This window comes from Zootermopsis nevadensis, unplaced genomic scaffold, assembly GCF_977971745.1.
Source record: "Zootermopsis nevadensis isolate Lab colony 2312 unplaced genomic scaffold, Znev_1.0 Znev_ptg000061l, whole genome shotgun sequence".
Classification (NCBI taxonomy): Eukaryota; Metazoa; Arthropoda; class Insecta; order Blattodea; family Termopsidae; genus Zootermopsis; species Zootermopsis nevadensis.
In genome coordinates, this window is record NW_028259192.1 from 14027702 (window position 1) to 14049440 (window position 21739).

At 37.9% G+C, this 21739-nt stretch overlaps 1 protein-coding gene across 8 annotated transcripts in view; it reads right to left on the minus strand.

Moving 5' to 3' along the window:
* FMRFaR (FMRFamide Receptor) overlaps positions 1-21739 on the minus strand; it is a 199689-nt gene that overhangs the window by 36422 nt on the left and 141528 nt on the right. For 2 of the 8 annotated variants that reach the window (XM_022077597.2, XM_022077530.2), the window contains exon 1: positions 6986-8158. The exons of the other annotated variants lie outside the window; for them this stretch is intronic. The gene's annotated coding sequence lies outside the window, so the exon portion shown is untranslated. Of the gene's footprint in view, positions 1-6985; positions 8159-21739 lie in introns of those variants that run through there. 8 annotated transcript variants of the gene reach the window in all.

Here is a 21739-nt window from a genome sequence, read left to right on the forward strand (position 1 = left end):
TGGATGGTATATTTAACATTGACTTTAAAACTCGATAATATAAAAATTTAGCTATGGTTTGAAGTACGTATAAATAACACAAAGGCATTATAATTCTGCCTCTTACCCACAGCATAACTTGCTCAGTCTCATCTGTTAGTTTACTCGATTTACTTCATCTACAATTACCCGTTACTATGGTATGTGAAAGGTGGATTGTGATATAAGGATCACGTAACAATACCCTCGGTGCCTTTTGTTAGCAGTGGCCACATCTTGGTAACGTAGTCTTTCCGAAGTTGCATCGTGCGCAATATTTAAATGAACTAAGCATCCGAAGTTAATGCTCCATATATGTATAAGACCACATGATGATTGATGAGGGTAGGAACAGACCCATGCTCACAAGATGTGGGGGGGGGGGCTGAGTTGGTGAAATCGAGGCAAAGTTTTGAGAAGAGTGCAGGAAGATTAGTAATGCTGGTAGCAGACTATAAAGTGAACCAGTGATCTTGCTGGAACATGACGTTCCGCTACTGACTACTGAAACCCAAAGTCTGAGAGTGGACTGACTCGGTGTTCCAGTTGATATTCACAAGAAATTAAAACTCTATAATTCTTATATAAAATTTTAATTTTCTTTTGTGCTTGTGTTAATATTACAAGTCGTAATTTTAAAAACTGGACCAAATAACAAGACTGATTAACATAATATCCAAACTTTCTGTGGTTTACTGATATTAGCACACCCTGAGAACTTTTCAAAATGACACGGGTCTCGGGTCATTATCCAGTCTGGTCCCCCTTGCCCACGCTCGGAGAATTCCGATTGGATAAACGTTTCTGCAAGTTTTATATTCCATTTCTACGATAGTTAAATCCACCGTAGAAGCCGAGTAGATGGCACTGCTGCTTCCTATTTGTGAAGTTCCTGCTTCAAAACTCAGCTAACATGACTGCAGATTTTCGTGGTTTTCTTTAGTTACCGCAGATAAATGCCGTTATTATGACGTAAATAAAGTCTCGAGCCTTTCATTTCAGACCATTTCCGATTCATTAATCATCTTATAATACGACGCTATACAGTCTGAGACAATGCAGAGTATTTAAATAAACCACAAATAAATTAATAAATAAACAATTTTGCATTTAGAATAATTTAAATTTCTTCAGGTCATTAAAATATACGCTCACGATTCGTGTCTCGCGATATTTCCTTTGATATCCAAATTGAACTGTACGAATCTCGCCTATGATGTCACTCGCTCTGATTCCAATTTATTTTTTCATTACCTTTCATTTACGGGTTAATAAGTTTCATCATTATATTAAATATAATGTAAATATAATTTCCATATCCGAAGATTTAAACACAAATCTTATTTCCTTTATCAATAACAGTCACTTTCCTCATTCCTATACGTAATATTCTCACACAGTACAGCCTTATTCAAAATAAAACAGCATGAATGGCATTACAAAAAACATTTATCAACATCTTACAATAACGCCCTGTAATTTAAGAATATCAGCAGAAACAAATTAATCTGGTTCAGTTGGATATAAAGAAACAAGCGCATGCCCTACACAGAATTTTTAAGTATAATCATGTTTGATTATCACAGTGTTTGGAGCTAAGAATTCTACAGGCCCATTACGAAATGAATTTATTTAGTACGAGTACTTTGTCCCACAGTAAATAAGCGAGAAACGAGAAGTGTGATATTGAGGGGTTAATCTCAATAAGCAAAAGACGTCACAAAAATGTTTGCTCTGAAAAGCTTGAAAGATTATAATGTAAGCAATATTCGAAGGAACATAAAACATTCAACCGAAGAGAGTTAAGGAGTTAACGCAGGATAAGCCATGGCCTGATGAATGCTAATATTGTTAGACAAAGAAAAGCAGACTAAACTAAAATGGTCACAGACTGCAAGCTAAATAAATCGGAATAACACGAACTACGAAATGTATAAAAGTAGGAAATCTTCAGGAAGAGAAGAAAAGGAATGTATGAAAGGAATATTAGTAATGAGGTTTAAGTAAGCATTAAGATCAAAATTATTACACACTTGAATCGCAGCGTATTCATAAAATTTCTACAGAAATCTTCCAAAAGCAGGAGGTAATTAAATTACGCTCTAAAATTAATAACCGTATTTATTCTCCTTAGAACATGACCTAAATCCTACTATAAATCATTACTAATAGAATGTGTGATTAGCAGTTGATTTATTATGTCCAAATCCACACATGATTCCACTAATGTTGACTGAGTACGGTGATAATCTTGAAAGAATAGTGTGGGATAATACTTTATATGCAGTCGATAACAAAATATTCCTCGATAATTACCACAATAATTGTCGTTTTTTATAAACAGGGCCATGACAGATTTCTTCCACTACTCTGGCAATGATTTTAATATTTTGAAGTAGTAATGGACCTTTGGGTTCCATAAATGGTGGGAAATTTCTTGATCACCAAAGCGAAAATTACGCTCTGAAGAAGGATTGGGCCGTCTAAAGTGACATTGATAGTTAGCCCTCCGTATGACAATTTAATTATTCAGATGTTATTGTGTTACGACATATTTACTAAAAAAATAAAATAGTTTTACTTTCGAAGCGACGCTTTTCCTTTTAAGAGCATTATCCAGAGGAAATCAATACAGACGAGATCAGTTCGGAGTTTCTGGGGTGTTCTCAAGCCGGGTTATACACGTTCTGAGCAGGCTGTTGTCCCTAGTTTTGCCTCCAAGAGTTCCATTATAACAACTCAAAACTCTTATAAAAAACTATCAACTTCTGGCCAAGTTAGCGGGTTATGTCAAGCAACGTGTAGCTAGTCTCTCAGTATGACCTGCGGCAATTAAGGTTGCACCAGGCCCCAGGGTGTCTACATCGATCGCACTGCTCTTTGCGGCTAACAACTGCAACTCTACTTGAACAATGCCACAAGTTCGGTTCGTTAATGCGTCTCTCTGATACCAAAGCCCGCCATTGGACATAAACCTTTGCCCTATTTCAGCCACCTCAGATTCTTAAAATCTGCCTCATTAAGGTTCATCTTAATGTTATCCTGTTTCTTCAAAACATGATAATGACCCATTTGGCCAAGAAATCCCCCGTCGTTTATGGAAGTCCATGATTCACTGTCGTGTTTCCATCATCCCACCAACTGGACCCTGCACTCAGAAAGATGAATTTAGTCCTTGGATTTACACCCAGTTTCTTTTAGTTCCATTTTAATATTATCCTCCGGTCTCTCAAAGAATCTATTCCTTGCAGGTCTTCCAAATTACACTTTGTATAAGCACCTTATCTCCAAGATGCGTGCTACATGGCCCGTCCATCTTACTTTTCTCGACTTTATCAGCCTCGTGATATTTGGTGATGAGTATAAATTCAGAAGCTCGTCATCAAACAGCTTTCTCCAGGTCGCTGTCCTTCTCTCTCTGGTCGATTATTTCGCGATTTCTTCTTCTCAGACATCCTAATTCTATATTCATCCCTTAATTTGATAGGGCAAGTTTTGACAACAGTAAATAACTCATAAAACTATTGTTTTGCATATTTAAGAGAAATGCCGGAAGAACAAACTGATTTTGAGGTGAAAAGCAGTCTGCGTTTATCAAACAAAATCTGTTTCTGATTTTATAATTCTGTTGCTACCAAGCACCTAACTCCGTCACATTCCAAAGGAGTATTTGTTATAAAGATGTCTGTCTTCTGGGGTTTAGCACTGTCTAGTCTGGTAGATATTTAACGACGTTTCAGAGTAGCTTAGTGCCGCCATCACCAGGGCGAAGTAGAAGTTGCGCGGATAGGTTGTGATATTCATGTCAGTTGTTTGGACAGGGAAAAATTCTGGAGGGACCAATGGTAAACGAGGAAAAAGAAATCAGCCCTGAAGATGGAGGCAGTATATTCTTCTGAAACGTTGGTATCTACCTAAATGTAAAACGGTGTTGAAATACACACGACCATGAGAACCCCTAAAATTTTATTTGAGTTGAATAGGCTTAGTACAAAAGTGTGGAGTCTAGACTTTATAGCAGTTTTAGTGTTTTCATCTTGAATTTCACTAATTCGGTTTCCGTCATCATCCCACTTTCAAAAGAGAGATTAAATTCTGCGCGTCTGTCAAAATTCCATTACAACAGAAAAAACAAACTGTCATTTTACGAAACCTAAATCAGAAGGTAGAACAGACATCAGCCAACATGACAGATACGTTAATGCTGAGCTAAGCTGCTATGCTTTAAAAATGATTAACTTTGTTTTGCATGCTCGTAACTTTGCACTGTGCAAACAGCATGTGTTGGTTTGGCTGGCTGCTGTTCTGTGTCACGTGTAAGCATTTCCCGTTTTGGGTTACGTGTGATGGACTGCAACTGACTGGAATTTGTAATTCCTTGCGGCAAGAATCGAGTTAAACAATGTGTTACTTGTCCCCTCTAGTGTAGACTCCTTGCCCTGAGGAGTAGAAGCCCACGCACTTTCCCAACTGTGGCACTTAAATTGTCTGTGGAGTGCAATTCCACTCAATTGGCGGAATGAAAATTGAAGTGAATTGAACTGGCTCTTTCGTTCCTGACTCTCACTTGTGGTTTCAAGTAACGTCCGGCCATTCGAGAACATTTTTATCAGATCCAGTTATGGACCCTCCATAAACGCTTTCTGTTTTGCATGAAAATGAGCAAGGTACTGAATTATTTAATTTGAAGACGGCTGTATTGTCGGTTGTTGCACCGTCTTGTGTGGTAGAGGATTACGGACGTTTCAGTGGTTCAGCGAGGAGGTAACCTGTTTGTTTCATTTGTTTATTTTGTTTGATTTATATCCCACGATTTTATGGAAAGTTAAACGAAGAAATAATATCATTTATTTTAATAACAACAGCCTAACATGGAGGGTAGTGGTCAGCATTTCGTACCCATTACGTTTCGGTACGAATTTCGACCCGATAACCGCCTATTCTCATCGACATCTAATTCATCACTTACAGATACATCAACATTCTAAATTGCATAACTAATCAACTTTTGGCGCATTGTCCTTATTAAATAGCTTAACAATCGTTCATCCAGTAAAAACAATCGTTTGAAACCTACAGTTTCATTACCTCGTTAAGACAATCCACCGCTCATCCATATCCTGAGCCACATGCATCCAGTGCACATTCTACATCTCTACGTATTTAAAATCCATTCTTCCAAATGGTTTGAGCGTTTCTGATCTCTTCCATGCGGGCTACATGTTCTGCGCATCACATCCTAATCGATTTTAAGACCCTAATAATATTCGGTGAAGATCAAAAATTATGTAGCTCCTCATTAAACAGATTTTTCCAGCTTCTTGTCACTTTCTCTCTCTTACGTCTCATGTTCTCCTCAGCGCTGTTACCAGTGTAAGAGACGAGGTTTCACACTCATATAAACAAGGGATAAAGTTTTAGTTTTGTGTGTTTTAATGTTTTGGAGTTTATGTAGCTGACTACAGACAAACGAGTGTGAAGCAAACTGCAGTAAGCATTCAAAGAATAGTTTATCTGTAAAATACATTTTAAGTATAGCTCGCTTGGAAATAAAACATATGCAGACCTGTAAGATTTTAGGTTTTCATAGCGGTGAGTATGAAGATTTCTGTCTTCTGGGTTGATGCGCTGTGTAGTCTGGTCGATGTTAACCAACGTTTCAGAGGTCATACTGCCTCCGTCATCAGGGCGATGAGTATGAAGATTTCTGTCTTCTGGGTTGTTGCGCTGTGTAGTCTGGTCGATGTTTACCAACGTTTCAGAGGTCATACTGCCTCCGTCATCAGGGCGATCAGTATGAAGATTTCTGTCTTCTGGGTTGTTGCGCTGTGTAGTCTGGTCGATGTTTACGAACGTTTCAGAGGTCATACTGCCTCCGTCATCAGGGCGATGAGTATGAAGATTTCTGTCTTCTGGTTTGTTGCGCTGTGTAGTCTGGTCGATGTTAACCAACGTTTCAGAGGTCATACTGCCTCCGTCATCAGGACGATGAATCTACCAAACTACACAGCGCAACAACCCAAAAGACATAAATCTTTATAATCATCACCCTGATTACGGAGGCAGTATGACCTCTGAAACGTTGGTTAACATCGACCAGACTACACAGCGCAACAACCCAAAAGACAGAAATCTTCATACTCATCGCCCTGATGACGGAGGCAGTATAACCTCCGAAACGTTGGTAAACATCGACCAGACTACACAGCGCATCAACCCAGAAGACAGAAATCTTCATACTCATCGCCCTGATGACGGAGGAAGTATGACCTCTGAAACGTTGGTTAACATCGACCAGACTACACAGCGCAACAACCCAGAAGACTGAAATCTTCAGACTCATCGCCCTGATGACGGAGGCAGTATGACCTCTGAAACGTTGGTTAACATCTACCACACTACAAAGCGGATCAACCGAGAAGACAGAATTCTTCATATGCAGACCTAACAACTCTTCTTGTAACTCGATAATTTTTATTCCGTATTTGCATCATCAGTTTACCTAACGCCTCGTATATAAATACTTCTGGCAGCAGTCCACCTTCCACAGAATATTCTTACTTAATGGAAATATTTTTAAGTTGTCCATCACCATTAATTTGGTTAATGATGTCTCTCCGCTTTAAGCTGCCAAATACCAAATTGCAGTACATCATAAACAATGTCAGTCAAGAATACGAAGGAATTCAAGAATACATTTAGTGCACAATTTCCACTTCGACACATCGATGAAATCGTTTGTAGAATGTTGATGCCCAACATAAAACCTATCCAGTTAGCATAGATTTACAGAACTATTAATGCCCTATTAATTAAATGTCATAATATCAAGCCTAAAAGCAACTGAAATCTATCAAGTTGCAGTTTTATTTTACGTAGTATAATGCTTCAAAGACTTTTAACGTTAATAAGATATATTTAGGTGTTTCCATTTCCTTAGCCACAACTGAAATTAAGAGTTACTTACTTCGCTGGAACTACTGATAGCCAATCACGTTTTATCCTCGTAGAGTAGGTGGAGCTATTTTCACTTTCCAAAGCGACAAACTGTTGCTGCTGCTTAACACACAGACACCTTCTGCGTTTCAAGAAACAATAATAGAAACACACGATCACTGAACCGTCAGAACAGACACAGATGAATCATCACTGTTTTCCAGCAGTGCTTCTTCTTAGATTCCGAGTCACAAATCACACCACGAAACAACTGAAATGGCGTCCGAGATACCAAACGCAGTGCGCTTTGTAAAAAACGTTCAAAAACTGCGAGGCTGGCAACTTTTTGTAACTACAAACACTTTCTGTATTTATAATACTAAATTAGCTTAAAAGCAAAGTATTTTGTTTGTAAAATAATAAATATATGACATACAGTTTACAATATTAATTTTCCAAATATTACCACATTCTTCAGAACGTTGGTCTTGACAGGGGCAAACAAATTAATGTTTATATTTCACACGTATTTGTCCCCACTATCTGCATGTCGTAGGTTCGTATGCAAAGTCAAAGTAAATATATTATTTTTATATCGAAATATAAGAAAGTCTGTCTCGTTCCTTGCCAATCGATTCATAAACCCATGCCCCCTATTATTTCTCAACAAATAATTTCACTCCACAGAGATCTATGAATAAAATTTTCACAGAATAATGTGTAAGGAAGCCCTGCGGTGGATCGATATTCTGTCCAAAGACTCCTGCCAAATTTATGAAAGGATTAGCAGCTTTAGTATTAATTAATCATGGATTCGGATCTGCTCCCAATCCACGATAGCGGAAGAAAAACAAGAAAATATTGCAAGGGAATGCTTAGAATGAACGTTTTCCATGTACGAAACAGTTTCCTCTCATTCTTCTATATATTTTTTTAATGTACTTTAAATTATTTCAGCTACGTACAGTGACAGAGCTGTTTAAATCGCAGTGAAACCATTATGTAACACTCCTCCCCCACAAAAACACATAACAATGCAGTGCAGACTGTGTGGCGTTCTCATGGAGCCTTCGTCTTGTAGCGCACAGTGTAAGATCAACCACGAACTGCCTTCGCTCATGCTAGAGCTCTACTAGGGAGGAGGGCAGCCAAAGTTTTCCAAAACGATGCACTACCATGTCAAGTTTAACTCGAACGCTTTGCTCGTCGCCAAGTTCCGACGCCTGCCAGACTCCTTGCCGTTGTCTTGCCTCGCCAAGACGAAAGGCTCTTCTCTCCGTCCTTTTCGCACTCTTCTACAATTTAGTTTCTCTTTTCCTCACTTCGATTCTCTCTCCAAGTTTATTGCGTTGTGCCTCTCTTTTCTTATATGTACAATTCCCTCCGGATCGCTTGCTCTATGTTAGTTTAAGAATAGGAATCATGGCAGCCACCGGAATACAATCCAAGAAATTCTCTGACATCCGGAAAACCTGAAATTCCCAAACGCACGCTCTATATCCGAACCGAAGGACTGCGTGTTTCGGCTAAACATTGAATTCCACTTCGCGAAGTCACGACCCATATATTAAACTCTGAAAGAAAACTTCACATAGTTTACTTTACATAAATATAAACAACAAACTCAACTCCAATGAACCTGAGATGGTGCCATAAACAAGGCCACGACCGCTTGTTTCACATTATTTCCAGTTAATTATTATTAATCATCCTATGATTCGACACTAGTCTGAGTTACGGATAATGTCGTTAAACAAACAAACCATTCGCTTTATATAGAATCCGAAATTTCACTGCCGCATCCGTTAGGTTCAGTAGCTGAATTTTATCACGAATCAGTTAAATCTAATCGACATCCACTTTAATATTATCCTCATCGCCCTGATGATGGATGCAGCAATGACCTCTGAAACGTTCGTAAACCTCTACCAGAGTATAGAGTGAACAAACCAACAACTATTAACACTATAATGGACACTATTTCCACACGCGTTTCGACCTCAAGAGGTCATCATCAGTAGCATCAGGGAAATTAATACATGTTTGTTCACTTTATACTCTAATACACTACACGGTATGCAAAGTTTTAAGATTTTTTAAAAAAACTTCTACCAGACTACATGGCGCAACAACCCAGAAAAGAGCTATCTTCAAACTCACCGCCGTGAAAACCTCAAATCCTGCAAGAATAAGATGCTTTTGAATTGTAACCTGGGTTGTAGCTCCGTGTTCAATTTTGGCTATGTACCTATATAACTGTGAAAAAATCAAATCCTACATCGAGAGAACGGTTCTTTCAATTATAAAGTTGTAAAAACTGTACTTATAATTATTAATCTATAGCATATGAACGACAGAGCAAAAATTGAATACAACTGGCAATCTGGGAGTCAAACCGGGACCCGAGATGTTCCGTAGCGCTGATACTTGGATTTCGCCTTTACACAGTGAAGTAAGAGGCTATCCGATTGTTTTCTTTTCGTGCAAGTCAGAAAGCCTGACCTGAATTTCACGAACCGATGTACGGTATGACAGTTCTGAGCTTTATTAACTTGTAGGCCATCTCTCAACAAGAACAAGGATTGCAACATCTTTTTACAAATTAAAGTTCCCTTCTGGGTTTATTTTAGATAAAAATCTATAACGCCAGTCTACCATGCGATAGAGGCATCTCATCATCTAACAAGTTCATAACACAATAATATTTTGGTGCTACAGCCTTGGCCTGCTTTATTGTTCCTCGTGCTTCAAACTAGAGCGCCATTATACAAAGCTGCTCTTGTTTCCTACTCTCCTTTCGGATCGGCACTTCAGGAACCTACAAATCTCTTGCATGCAAACTCATTAAGTAACAGTAATTACAGATTTATCTTTGAATGTGTGACGTTAGGCAAATAATTGTATTTAATACTAAAAGAAAATTAAAATAAACACAAAATAGACAGGAATGTTAGAAATAATTAAAATAATCTCGTTGAATGTTAAAAACAACTGGCAAATAAATACATTTATATTTATTTATTAGTTTTTTTATGATAATAAATAACGTGTGAATTGTAGAATTAATTGACCACGAATTGAAATGTCCAGATGAAAATAAACCGCGCTCTATAAAGTAGATTCACGTAGAAGGAAGCAGACTTGTTAATTGAAAAGCACCAGGACAGAAAATTACTGATTGGTTTAAGAGAATTCACAAAAAGCGTAAGTAATATAACTGACTTGCAGCTCGAGATTGTGATCGAAAAATCCCACAACTGTGAATTGCTTTACATCACATCATTTAAGACGAACAGAGGGTAGAAAGACAGAGAAAATGTAGGGGAAAGAAAAGAAGTAAAGAATAAGATACATCAACTGATAAGGACAAAAATAAATAAACAAAGAAAGGGAGGATGAGAGAGACAAGAAGTTTACCACTCTATTGGAAACAGTGACTACTACATAAATTTGAAGGTACAAATTGGAACTGTTCGCGGTTGCTGGAACTAAAGTAGGGATTTCACATAACGACACAGTCATTTTGAGACTTGTAATGGGCCCACGATACGCTGGGGTCAAATCGCACTTTGTACTTTTTTATGTTCATTAATTAAACTCACGAATATTTTTTGCCAGTCGCCACATATTCCAAATATACGTTCTAATTTTAAATTCCTATCAAAACTTCGAATTAACAGTGTCGACAGACGACAAAACTAAATTACAAAATAAAATAGTTTAAATGAAAACGTGTTGTTATGTAGTAATTTAGCGCATTGGTGTTCGCTGGATTCTCATCTCGTTCCTTTTCTGCGAAGGTAATGAAAGGGACTTGATGATGAACAAAACTAAAATATACAAATACCCATATTGTTCGCAACATTAATTAAACATTATCCCAAACCTAACAACTGAAATTGTTTACTCGATGTTCAACAGTATTACTTCACAAAATCGTGCTGCAAGTCTTACGGACATGGGTTTAGTTCAAAAGTTATAGAATATAAAATACACGTTTATCCGGTGTTCTCCGTTTCTCTGTGTTTGGTCTGGATGCGAGGCGATCACAATTGTGTTATTGTGCAAAAGTGAGCAATAATATCTAGTCAGAAATTGCCTACATAATTTCTCCTAGTGCATATTCCGACAAAACTAAATGTAGCCGACGTAACTTTATGAATTCGCACCTGTCTGCATGCTGACTTTTCGAAGAAATTGGTGTAACGTAGTATGATATCCCAAAATAGAAAAAGAATGACAAGAAATATGCACAACTGCCTTTTGTTTCTTCAAGATCCATTTTAATATTAGTCACCCATCTATAAACAGATCTCAAAAATGAACTCTTCCCTTGAGGTTTTCGAAGGCATTCCTCATCACTTGTAAGTCTGATACATGATCCACATATCTCAGAATCCTTGATCTGATTATCATGAAATATATGGCTAAGAAACTTTCTCATTATGTAACTCTCCATTTTACCGTTCTCCCGTTCTCCCGTTATTTCTTCTCTCATACATCCAAACACTCTTATGTTTTTATTTGTTTCATAGTTTTTAAACACATTTAATATTGTTCCTAACGCTAGGATGGTTTGCCTGAAATAGACTAGTAAGTCCGAAACACGTCTTCTAGCAAAATAAAACTTCAAGACATCTTAGATTATAGCATATAAATCGGAAAACACTGTGTGTAGACGGTTAATTAATAATTTTATAAACGTCCTCAAAGCCCTCAAGTATGCATGCTCTATGCTTAAACGTATGGACCATTTCCTACATCCATATAAGAATGAGTCTATTACAAACTAAAAAAATTAAGAGATATGAAAAATAGTGTGAATTGTGTTTGCATGCAGAAATACGTAAACACAAAGAATCATGTACGAGATAAAGTGGTGTAGTATGGTGTGAATTACTGAATTTTACACGAGTGTACTACAACGTGGGAAAATCTAAGAAGCACACTGAAGTACGAGATGCTTCTGTTCCAGAATTCATTACAACGACGATTAGACGATGATGTACTGGTCGGCCTGGCCTTGTTACGCAAGAACCTCACGTGGACGAGACAATGGAAAACAACTTGGGCTGTCGGAGGATGATTCATAATGCTATGGCAAGAATTCCGACAAAAGTTCGGTTAGGTTTCGTCCATTTCTTTAACAATTGCAAAATAATTTCCCTTCCTCTCTCTCTTATCTCTTCCTAGAGCGCAGCTTAGTTCTTTCTTTCTTTCTTATTCAGATGTGCTGCCATTACTTCTGTCTCTAGCGCCGTACAGCTGTTACGATCTCTCCCAGAATCTCCCGTGACGTAGTGCTCTCGCAAAGAATGATGGTCATGTCTACTTTATAGTTCAGCTTCGAAAATTTGTGCTCGACTCAATTTTTATTCCCTCATGCGACAATATATAAAAGGCAGTGGTTGAAATCGGTGGAGGGCGCTCTCGCGCGTTGTAACGTGTTACAAAGAATAACAACACAGCCTCTGGACAGCCATAACTGCTGCGATACAGTTTGAAGTGAACATGATCGTACATGTAACATTCTTCCATCAAAATAATAAAACTAAAAATACCAGCAGAATTTGTGGTTTTCAAAGCGGTGCATCCGAAGAGGGCCGTGAAGTCTGGTAGATATTTACCAACGTTTTAGGTCCTTCAGTCTGCATCATCGTCCTGTTGATGGAGGCAGCAAGGACCTCTGACTTCTTTTGGGAACTCTTTACATAATAAACATAATTCAGTTCGAGAAACAGCTGAGAAAGTAGTAGACATGTCGTATTCTGATTTGGAACAAACAACCCAATCAAAACAGGAAGTCAAGTAACAGCAGAGTACACGAGGTGATAAAAGTAATTTTCACACCGCTCACAGAAATTAAACTGGATCGAGCGTCTGTCATTTCATATCACGTTGAACACTCTTATTAGGCTTATAACCGTGCAGTGAATCAGGTTAGCACAGAACAAGGCGCAGCGAAGGACAACAATCAAATTGGCTTCAGCAAAGAGCGTCACAAAGATGCCTTAACTCTACACCGCTTGGAGTGCTGTTATCCGGAAGGAGGTCACAGCGTCCGAAACAAACCAACTGTCAAGGCTCGTTACACTATAACTCTATTCTACACTGCTGAAACGAATACAGTTCGCCCTACTACGACGACCACTTCTCCGACACCCTTCTGTAGCGCGCAGTATAATCGTCATACTGCAGGCGTAAGATGAGTGCAGGATATTCAATTTTGCCAAGACACCTGCCACTTTATTTCTAATGTGAAGTAAATTATGTTGTTCATAAATATTGAGTGGTTTTAATTAAAAATATGAACTTCTGTAATTGACAGGATTTGAAGTTCTCCCGGCGGTGAGTGCATCGCCCTAATGTTAAGAGGCAGCAAGGACTTCTGAAACGTTGGTCTTCTACACGGCGCTACAACCCAGAAGATAGCCATATTCTGCAATTGGACTTATACAAGAGATTTGAACATTAAGAAGCTTCACACTTTTGAAAGGTATTAATATGGCCTCGAGTCTCTGGGAACGGAACAGAATTAACATCCGAGTAACCGAGTAGCGAAGCACGTAAATTTTCAGTCACTTGTCAGATATCTGTAGAAACAATGCCAATTCATGGCGCCGGCGGACTAGAATTTGAGTAAACGTGTCATGTTAGTAAGAATAATTGAACTTAAGACAAAAGGATGGAGAAAATTTGCACAATGACAGCTTGACAATTTGTACTCTTCGTCAGATATTATTAGACCGGTTAAATCGAGGGTAATGACAGTGGGCGAGTCATATAGGAGATGAGACATGCATAAAAAATTGTAGTAAAACATCCTGAAGGAAAGAGCCCAGACTCAGTCAAAAGTGAACTAACAAAATGAATGTGACTCATATGGATTCAACTGTCTCGTCGTCGGCAAGGTCCAGTGACCGGTTCGTCTTTGAAATCGATTAAATTGAAACAGTTTTCTGACAATTTAAACAATTATACAGCTTCTCAAAAAGGACTCTGTTCCGTGAAATTGGTCATGTGTGCGAAAGACAGACAACAGATAACAGATATTCGACCCGCGTTGCAAAAGAGCAAAATAAAGTGGCAAGTGCTGAAGTTATTTTCTTTTGTCACGGAACAAAATTTTAGAAGCCAAATAACAAATGTAACAACTTGGTGATTAGCAATCTCGTCTTGTATTCAGGTCACTGATATAATCTCAGTCTGAGGGAGGAGTATCATGACTGAGAGGGTTTTTCAGTCCTGAAAAAATGCAGTTATAATAACTGAGACTGGACCACAACCACTTCCTTTATTCAAATTCATAATTTAGATTTTCATTTACGTTGAGTACTGTCATGAAATAAATCAAGAAACAATTTTCGAATACATCAACTCATGCAGATGCGCTTATTCACGTGCCCGCATTTCATGCCATATTTCAGTAACTCGGTCTGCAGTTTCTAACCACTATTTATACGCCTCTCTGCGTCACACATCCCACTGTATTGTCATGAGAACGCAACATGTTTTATAGTATACATTATGAGTTTTCTGGGCTCCGTACCAAGTTTCTTTTCAATACACGCATTCTAATTTGGTGTTAGGAATTCTTCTCTCTAAGAAAATAAAAAAAAGAGAGAATACAGATGTATGAATCATGCAATGAATAAGCACGGAGAAACTAGCGGATGAATGTTAGAGGGAACAATAACTGAGCGACGCAGCCTGTTTCCAATACAACCGACGCTTTGCACTTGAATACGAGTGATATAGTGTTCGAATCTCGACCGCATTACCGGATATAATGATGATGTTGTTTATTCGATTTTATCCTAACACAGTTGAATCAAGTTCGACTTAAATTACATGACTATGTGAAGCACATGATTCCCATTTAAATGCTGTAAGTATACAGCGACGAATATGTTGTCGGAAAAGCTAACATTTTTAACCAAATATAAAGAATATTGGGTATTATAAACCGGAATTGCAACAGAATAATTAGTTATATTAATACCGGTCATAAAATCAGTATCTGAAGAAAATGAAATATGTGCGACAGTGTAAATGTCACATCGAAATTGAAAGAAAAATTTCAGAAGTGTCTGAAGATACATGGGTGATACTGAATCTTACCCCAGAAAACTGGGTTATCTTTGTAAAGCCGCCTCTATTACTGGCTATTCACCTCGCAGAAGGGGATCATTAATCAGAAGAGATCTGAAATCGCTTCAGGAACCATTTTATATAGCCCCTGTTCCTTTTCCTTCTGTAGCCAGATACTTATGAGACTAAACATGAAATATGGAGCGCAGTACTCCACTTTTCACCTTAAGAGTACAAGCACTATCGCATTAATCCAGAATCAGGGACTGCTTTGAGAAGCTGGACAAAGTGGTGCTACACCCACATCAAGCTCCTTAGTTCAGGATTCAGTGTTAATAAGTTCAGATGTGTAGTGATGGAGACGACAGCGAATGATATTCCGCCTCTCAAAGATCTTCATTCTCCCCCTAGTGTTTATAGGCATATGTTTCTAAGGTATGTAGGCCTATGCTCTTTATTAATCTGCACGTAAATTACATTACAGAGTCTGCTCTTTATAAAATGAAGCAGTACAGCCTCAAGTTTCTTTTCTGCCCTATCTGCCTGGTACTTTCTTGGTCACCGGAAACCAGGATAGTCAACTGAGAGTATTTGAGAATATTCATAGACAATTTTACTCGTACAAATGGTTATTTGTTTAATTATCCGATTTATATGCTTTATTATTCGGTACACTCACACTGCACTCGCTTCAAATTATAAACTCATCCTATTTTTCCCACAACTAAAACAGCTTGGCATTTCCGGCCATATACATTTTAATGGTTTAATGCATAAATCGACTTAGGTCCACAGCTGTCACGTCACCTAATAACAATAAATATTTTAATCCTTTGGCCCACAAGATCATCTAAATCACGTTTAAACAATCAGTCCCAATTTAAATGAAAATACAACACTTCCCCATTGGAAACATAAAATGGCTGATACTGTTTTAGGAAATAATCGCTATTTACTCTGAAAGTCATACGAAATTTATAAGCACACCGTGAGCAAGATGCAATAACTCACTGTTTAAGCATGTAGTACAAGATGTTACCACTGGGATTTAAATGTTTAATGCACTATTCGATATTTATAATACAACGTTGCATCACGGCGAGTGTAATGAAATAATTCCTTGCAGCGGAACCATTTCAACAAGTTATCAAGATTTTATGGAATCCTAAGATTCATTGCCTTGTTAACAAGTTCCCATCACTGGTCGCCAAACGCCTTAAAGTTTGGCAATAAAATTGAAACTTGATTAGTGGAAATGAACCCGTTCAAATTCAACTCTGAATTATTTCTTTCGTGTCTTTGTCTCGTACCGCGTTTCTTCTTTTCCTTTACATCTATTAGAAGTATTTCTGCAATCTGCCTAATGTAGCAGCTTTTGTAAATTACACGTAGAGTCTAGGGTGATTATTTACAACGTGGTCAGTCATGCACAACACGCAGATAGTGAACCGTGTCATAGTCCGGACGTAAGGAATGTGGAGCGGCTTGCGCGTGTCTTTTATAAGTGTTATCGCAAAGTTTCAGCTGACCAATATTGGAGCGGATGTTCTCGTTCTCTAAAACAGCTTGATGTGCGGCACCAACCAGATCATGAAGCCTTCTTTTCCTTTCATACTTATTTTTATATAATCTGTCCTCCTTTCTTCTTTTTCGTTCTTTATTTCTGGCTTTCTTTCGTTTTGTATCTCTTTCTCCCTACCTTTGTGATTGCAATCCTATTACACTTAACAGCTGTGTCTTTTCTCATCAACCATTCCCTTAAGCTGTATTGCTTGTCGAGCGATCCCCTGATGAGTCCTTTGACCTGACTCACTCCTCACACTTCTGTGTTATTTCGCGCCCACTCTTCTCCGGGAATCCCTTCCAACAGCTAGCACAATAACATCAACAGCCTTCTCACTCGCCTCTCCAATAATCACAGTTCTTGACTAAAACTTCTGCCCCCCCCCCCTCTCTCTCTCTCTTCCTCACTATTCTCTTTACTCTGTGAAAGGGCACGGCGGAGTATTACCAGACTGTCAGATCTATCTTCCAGTTCCGAAGATCAAACCAGTGGCATGTGATTATCTTCTTGCACCTCTCGTTTACGTAGTTCATTGGTCCTGCGCATTTCACGACGAAAGTGTGCAGTCCGATAATAGCGATTCTTAATAATACTGAAGACAAACATTACAGTTTGTATCATATATGTTAATTACAGTTCAGATTTTGTTACCAGTAATTATCTAATTATGTAGTTAAATATGAATAAAACTGAAATTTGTTCCTTAAGAAGCTTATTAAATAAGGTACATGATAAAGCCTAGATTCTTATTTCTGTCCAGATGGCTTTCTGAATGTGTTTGGAATTTCTTTGTCGAGTATGAAAACGCATAATTTTTATTCTTGTTTATATTTGACCTTACACACAAAGCGAAAACAAATATTGAGAGTAAAATGTTGAGGAAAGAGTTTAAATTTAAAGAAATAAAATAATTGAAGGTTGGAAAATATCACCAGAGTATGAGCGCGTGAAGATAAAATAATTTTCTTCTGGGTTTCGGAAAATGATGCTGTCTCCATCTTCAGGTCTGAAGATGGAGACAGCATATATGTTTAAGAAGGTTTTCATTTCTCTTTTTCTACTTACAAGACAAATAAGTCATGATCGCTTAACAAGCTGCATTGGATCTATACGTCGCCTACCTTGCGTTGAATATTCGTGCTGAGTTGGACACATGCATAGAAATGAAGCGTTAGTTTGTGTAATTATTGATGTGCTGTTTCTTTTAAGCTCACCTTTTAAATAGAAGAATGTTAATAAATTATATTCCTTGCATCACTTTTGTGTGGCATACAAATGCAATGACATAATCCAACAACAATTATCCCGCACGTACGCTTTTAATTTTTCGCATTCTTAGTTTTCGCTACAATCATTTCAAAGCTCCTTCCTTAATGAAATCAGATTATTTTGTTACCTCTTGTTGTCCGGGCAGTCTTCCAATGCCTGTGAAATATATACCCCTCCCCACCCACCTCGAAGTTTCATTTCCGAACCACTGTCATGGAATGTAGTTGCAATAAGCAGGATGCTGTATCCATCACAGTTCTCGATTTCCACACATGACTACCGAGGCCAAATTCCGGCTTCAGCAGGCCTCCATTTTCCCAGTAACATTTTACGCATCAGAAGGCTGGGTTCATCCAATGCGGTGAACATTTTGAAACCTACAGCTGATCAGTAACATTCTTTGATTCTTTGGTTTATGGCATGGATAAATGGGTAATAAACTGTAGTACGCATGCCCCTGACTGTACGTAAACATTCTGGAGCCGACATGGTAAGTACAGTGAAGATATTTGGATTCTGTGCAGTTAGGACTAAGAAATACGGCAACCAATGCAGTAACCCACTCATTACGGGAAGGTCGTGTCGTTCGGATTCCATAAAATCTTGATAACTTGTTGACTGAATAACTATCAGCTTCTTGAAGTTGTTCCGCTGCAAGGAATTAGTTCATTACATTCGTCAATGGGAGACGCACTGCAGGATCGCAATGAGGACATCGTGTAGATTTTAATATCATCAGTGAAAGTGTTTGTATCGCAAAGCCGTTTAAATATAATATACCAATGCAATGAAGTGATTTATAGGATATTATGAACGAACATAAGTACTATTCAGAACACTGTGATGTTATTTTGCATTTTTCCAAAAAATATCTTTATAAAATTTATAAAAAGTTCAAATCACGTACGCGATGTTTCTTCGTCCGTCCGACTGTTTAAGTTTCGAATGTACTGGACGGATTTTAACAATAATTTCATTGTAGAAATACACTGAAAGTAGCCCATAAATGTTTGGTTTGTTCCGAGTTAGCATCGGACGTTAAACAGTGATGTCCGTTACACAATTCACATCTCATACGCATTAGACAATATGAATTATCAATAAAGTAAAAATGCATAAAAGGCGACTTAAAAGGTGCGCAATTTTTCCTGCTCGAACCCTGTCACCTTTTATTCTTTTGTTTACTCTTCGTTCTGTAAACCGCTGTTTATTGCTTCGGCCAGGAGTTTGCATTTAAAAATCTCCCCATGTCTCTGGTTGCATTGATTCTTGTACAAGCTACTGGTGGGTACTAGGTCTGATTATCAGACCTACTAATAGTATATACACGTGCATACATCAGAAGGGGCCATCTGACAGGACTGTTATATTTAGGGCATAATATTATATTTTAAGAAAGGTAAAATATGACAATATCTGTAGATAGAATAATAAAAAATCAGAAAATAAATGTTATATTCTAAAAGCGTTTGCTTGATAAAAGTTGCTATTATGCCACCGGGGCATGAGTTTAGTCCACAGATATCGTCGACCAAGAGTTGGTGGGAAAAATAATTCTTTTCCTAGTGGTTTGTATATAACTAAGTCTCTCGAGGGCTATTGGTTCCGCGGGGAAAGGCATCGCGCATCAGAGTCTAGTGGATCATTAGCACAGAAGGGGTTCTGATGGGTGAATGGCTGACTTGAACTGGTCATACAGAAATAAAGTGACTATTTCTCACTCTAAAGCCTTGTTCAGATAGACGAGTTACTGGAGCGAATTACTAGATAGACATCTTATTAGTACTGTTATCTGTTTGAGGTTACTTTCCTATATGAGAAAGTGTTTCGATTGATAATAGGCTATGAATCTAGTTTGTGTATTGTTTCCATTTGTAGTGGTCTATAAATATTTTAACACAGTAGGAAATATTCTTTGTATTCTTGCCCGTCATGTAAAAAAAATTTCACAGTTCCCGTTGCATTTATTTTGTCTCATGGCTGTATTGACTTCAGCCAGCCTAGGGCATAACCGCGCTCATTAAATATTCTCACATTTTTTAAAAGATCCAATCCCTACAGTAACTAGAATAGAAAGAAAAGGAAACGTTGATTTTACATAGACGAAACTCAGCTCTTTAACATCGATGTTCCCTTCTTTTGCAGCTGATAAATTCAGCAGCAATAACATTATTATGAATCCATAATGAAACAGTGCCATCAATCGAGATATCTGACTCAACAAAATTATGTCAGCAAGATACAGCGACTGCGAATTTGATACAATCCAATTATAAAGTACAGCAGGTCGTATTCTATTTCAGCTGTCTGTACTAACTCTTGCATATTACAGATCGGAATGAACAAGCGAATGCCCGTCGCACAAGTGTTAGAAAGTTGTAGATTGATTTCTAGGCCAGTAAGCTTAGAGACTTCCACGGGTCACAAAAGAACTTTATCAATTTATAAGAAATAAAACAAGAACTCGAAGCATAAAATCAAGAGCACGTATACAATGTACGGAGAATGTAGCATACATGATACAGATGAGAATATTAGCCTACATATTATTTAGATCGTAATAATGTAAGGAAGAATATTATTCGAAAGGCCCTGACATAGGTGGGAGGACTGTATTAAGATTGGTTTTATGGAAATAGAGTGCGAGGGTGTGGACTGAATTCGTCTGACTCCGGATATGGTCCAGTGGTGGATTCTTGTGAACTGGTAACACATCTCCTTAAAAAGAGGATAATTTATTATGTCTTATTATTAATTTCATGTAACGTATTTAAACTTTGCCACATTTGCTAAGGATGTATTAACTTCCATTACGCTATCATCTTATCCTGGTTCATAACAGGACAAAATTAGTCATAGTTTTTATAACACTTAGGCCTAAGTGTTAGAAGTAAGTAGAGTAGTCCGCGCAAGAGCTACAATTAGCCTAAAATTAGTTTTAATGTCCTTAAAGTATCTAAACTGATAACACTATACCCAGATTTTTCAGTGCATAGAAAATACCGTCTTAAAATGTGCAGTTACCAAAACCAGTCAGCAGGAAAATTTTGGAACACGAAAGTTTGTTCTTCTCTTTGAATAAACTTTACGACTGAGCGCTTGCTATGGTTGTCTTATTACTGTACACTCGCGTTGGCCATGTTCTTTTATTTACTACAGCAGCGCTGCATGTTTCCTAACACAATCTTTCTAACATCGTTTTTCCATTCAGTAGCCTACTTTCAGGACCATTATTCGACGTTCTGAAATCCAATCGTTAGAAATGTCACAGTTATAAAATAGCAGAAAAGTCTGTCATTTCCGACTTTTCATTCCACTTGTGCTGTCACCCTAAAATGCCACCTGACGGAGTCTTCCGTAGCGTTTAAAGGCTGGGCACATACGAAACCATTCGATGGCGACATTGACTTGTCGGCGCAGGTGCCCACAGTAGCAGTCACTGCCTCTACCGATTGCCGCCACTACTCTTCAAACACGAGAGTTTAGTTTTAAGATGGACTCGGTTGAAAAAGCACTACTTATAAAATTAATAATTTGTCAAAGGCTTAAAAAAATTCTTTGAGAGTTGAAAGAAATCTGACACTAACTACAAACGAGCGTGAATTATATAAATATATATAGAATGTAAATAAATAAGTATAATAGGATCAGAGGTTCTCACAGCGTTGTAGCATCGTATAGTCTGATAGAAGTTCACCAACGTTTCAGAGGTTCTTGGTGCCTCCATTACCAGGGCGAAAAAAAATACGTATATAATGTAAAGTACATGAAACAAAGTTAATTTAACAACATTGTTCTTTCTACTTTGAAAAGTGGATCGAATTTTACTATCGCGTCTAACTAAGAATTGTGATCAGAAAT